Source organism: Eptesicus fuscus, chromosome 6 (genome assembly GCF_027574615.1).
Source record: "Eptesicus fuscus isolate TK198812 chromosome 6, DD_ASM_mEF_20220401, whole genome shotgun sequence".
Classification (NCBI taxonomy): Eukaryota; Metazoa; Chordata; class Mammalia; order Chiroptera; family Vespertilionidae; genus Eptesicus; species Eptesicus fuscus.
In genome coordinates this window covers 9,349,307-9,352,616 of record NC_072478.1, presented here as the reverse complement: position 1 = coordinate 9,352,616, position 3,310 = coordinate 9,349,307, and the positions used below count along the sequence as shown (strand labels likewise).

At 37.8% G+C, this 3,310-nt stretch overlaps 1 non-coding gene across 1 annotated transcript; it reads left to right on the top strand.

Annotated features, from left to right (window-relative positions):
- The first annotated feature begins 2,135 nt into the window (after window positions 1–2,135).
- Window positions 2,136–2,272, top strand: LOC114235136 (small nucleolar RNA SNORA76). The gene has a single exon (XR_003621319.1). It is a non-coding gene; the product is annotated as a small nucleolar RNA SNORA76 (small nucleolar RNA).
- Window positions 2,273–3,310: the final 1,038 nt, after the last annotated feature.

Sequence of the window (3,310 nt, the reverse complement as noted above, 5' to 3'; positions counted from 1 at the left end):
GTGTGAGATGGGATCTAGTGACTCCCTTCTAACGACTCGAATATGGTAAGTGATGGCATGGGGCTTCTGAGATTAAAATGTAAAATGACTGTGGCTTCTGTCTTGGGCTGCCATGTTGGGCACTGACCCATGGACCAAGAAACTGAGCCAGGCCTTTAGACAACAGACGACAAGGAGCTGGGGGCTACTAAGATCCATGTGAATTGGCTTGGAAACAGTTCTCTCTGCCCTTCAGTGGAGCTTTCAGATGACACCAAAGCCCCGCTGACATCTTGACTACAACCTCATGAGAGACCTTGAGCCAGCGATACCAAGCTGAGCTACATCCAGATTCCTGACCCAAAGATACCAAGAGACAATAATGTGTGCTGTTTTCAGCCACTAATGGGGGGGGGGGTGGTAATTTGTTAAGAAGCAATAAATAACTAATACATAGTCCTTTGAGGACACATGAGTGCCAGGCTCATCCCAGGATGTGCCCACTTAGGCTTCTGTCTAGTTGATGCTCTCATGCTCAGCTACTAGTATTTTCCCAAGGTTGCAAGCACTGTGACGGGGGTTTGGTATGGAGGAGCTTTCATTACCAGCCTCACTTAAGAAACCAATCTTTTTACATGGAAACTTAGGTCCTTATGCTGAATCCTCTTCAGCATGGACTCCCACTTTTCCAATGAACTTGTATTTAAGAGACTTCACTGTCTTTCCCTGTCTCTAGGAAGTAGTTACGGCCACCTTGGTCTAACATAGCAGGGCCCCTAAGTTCAAATCTTGAGAAACCTTGATGGTTTTGGTTCTTTCCCTCCCATGCGGCTCCTTAATAATCTCAGAGAATGGCAACCAAAAGTGAGTCATGAAAAGTTTTCTTACACTGAAATTCCAGAGCTTGATCAGGCCACTCAGGTTGGCAATCCTCCAAAAGGTACTCTAGAAATTCAGCATATATACTTGACCTATCGAAGTCTAATATTGATTGATGTATTTTCCTCTGAAACAAAAGGACTTTAGAACACTTTGATTTCTTTTTACTTTCTCTTTGTTTTTATGTTATTGTTACCATTTATTTTAAATATACATATAAATCCAAATGAGATATTATTATTGTGTACCATCAGTATTCATTTAGATTTACCCTTATATTTATCTTTTTTCTTGTTCCTCCTTTCTTCCTGCATCTCCAACCTTCTGTTTGAGATTATTTTATTTCTGCTTGAAGACCATCTCTTTGGACTTCTTTTAGTATAATCTACTGGGGACAAATAGTCTCATTTTTACTTACCTCGAAATGTCATTAATGCAACTTAGTCTTTGAAGGACTTTCAAGACAGTAAAAATTCTAGATTGGCAGTTATTTTCTTTCAGTATTTTGAAGGTGTTCTATTCTACTATGTTCTGATTTCTGATGTTACTCCTGAAAGATAGGATATATTGTCACTCCTTTAAGATTTTCCCTTTACCTTTAGTTTTCTGCAATTATACTATGATGCATCTAGATTTGGGTTTCTTTTTTATTTATTTCCACCTGAGCTACACCCAAATTCCCAAGAGAAAACAAATGTTTGTTGTTACTGGGCTTCTTAAATCTGTAGATCTCTTTCATTGGTTGTGAAAAATTCTCAGTCATTATCTTTTCAATTATTGTGTCTGCATCATTTTCTCATTCTCATTCTGGGGCTTTAATCAACTATATATTAAACCTTGTTACTGAATTTCACTCATCTTTAATCCACTCTTCATTCATTTCATCCCTTTGTCACTCTATGCTTTTTCTTGAAAGACTTTTCTGGCTTATATGCTATTTACTAATTCTCTTTTTTCAACAGTGTAAAATCTACTGTTAAACATATTCACTTAAATTAGTCAATTTCTAAGGTAACCACTAAAATAATAGTAAAACTGTATAAATTCCTAACTAATTAAATTTTAATTATTATATTTTCTGTTCTAGAATTTTTTTGGGGGGAGGGCATGTTTTCTACTATGATGTGTTATTGTTGTTGGATTATATTCTTAAAAATGACAATGAACCTTCCCATCACTAAGTAGTGAGAGGAATAAGACATGTGAGGGTTGGAGGTTGAAGGGGGCTGTACTAATTTCTCATTGCTGAATTTCTGGGGGTAAGAATTAGCATCTAGGCACTTCCCTGGAACCTCTGCAGTGCCTGGCCGGTGGCCTCCAGGGTCTGGTGGCCATGCCAGAGCAAACCCAACTTGCTCAGATCCAGGGTTGCTTAAATGCCACTAAGTGGTTCCTTTGGCAGCAAGTGACGGGGGGGGGGGGGGGGAGGGGAGAGAAGAAGAAGAAGTAGCATCTGAGGTATGATTTGGCATAGGGATGATCTTACTTACTGAAGTGTCTGCCATTTTATAACAGTTGCACGGGCAGCTATGATGACAGTGCCCAAGGCCATAGCTGATAACCCAAAAGAAGCGGAATCGGTGGCCTTGGAGTGACAGCCATATTGGCTTAGTTAGGAGTCATGTGTGAGTAGGGCAGAAACTAGGAATCACAATGCAATTGTAGAATTTTACTTGGGAATCAGGAGACCTGGTTTTTCTTCCGGGTTCTGTCACCAACCAATTATGTAGCCTTAGGTAAATTGCCAATCACTCAAGGCAGCAATTTTCATATCGCCAAAGTGAGGGTGTTGAAATAAATGTTCTCTACTATCTTTCCTAGCTCTAAAGGTCTTTGATATTATTGATGTATTCTCATGCCTTATATTGTTCCTACCACTTAGAAAATTTAAAGTTTTAATAATGAAAAAGATTTTAAGCATAGTGAAAAGCAGAAAAAAGTATAATAATAATCCTCTAAATACTCCTCACCTACATTCAATAGCTATTAACATTTTTCTATATTTTCTTTATTTTTTCTTAATTTTAAAAATTATGAAAATTGAGACATTTACCTCTGAATAATGACACTTGCCTACGTAATCATAATACATAATATTATCACAACAAATAAATTTTTTTAAAAAATCTGTGACATTGCCTAATACCTAGTCTTCAGTGAAATTTCCCCCAATTGTCCCCCAGATATTCTTCAACCTTTGGTTTGGCTGAACCAATTAAGGTCCACACATTTCATTAGGTTTTTATGCTTTACGATGCTCTTTTAACACAAAGCAATGTCCTCTACCTTTTATTTTCCATGACATTAACTTCTTGAAGAAAATATAGTTTTTAATGGCAAATAAGCCATTAGCCTGCATTCTCTTCATTAGTACAGGTGCAATATGATGCTGCCTTGGATTGGTTTGTAAGCACCATTTAGCTCAAAATCTCCTCTCCAATAACTCTATTCT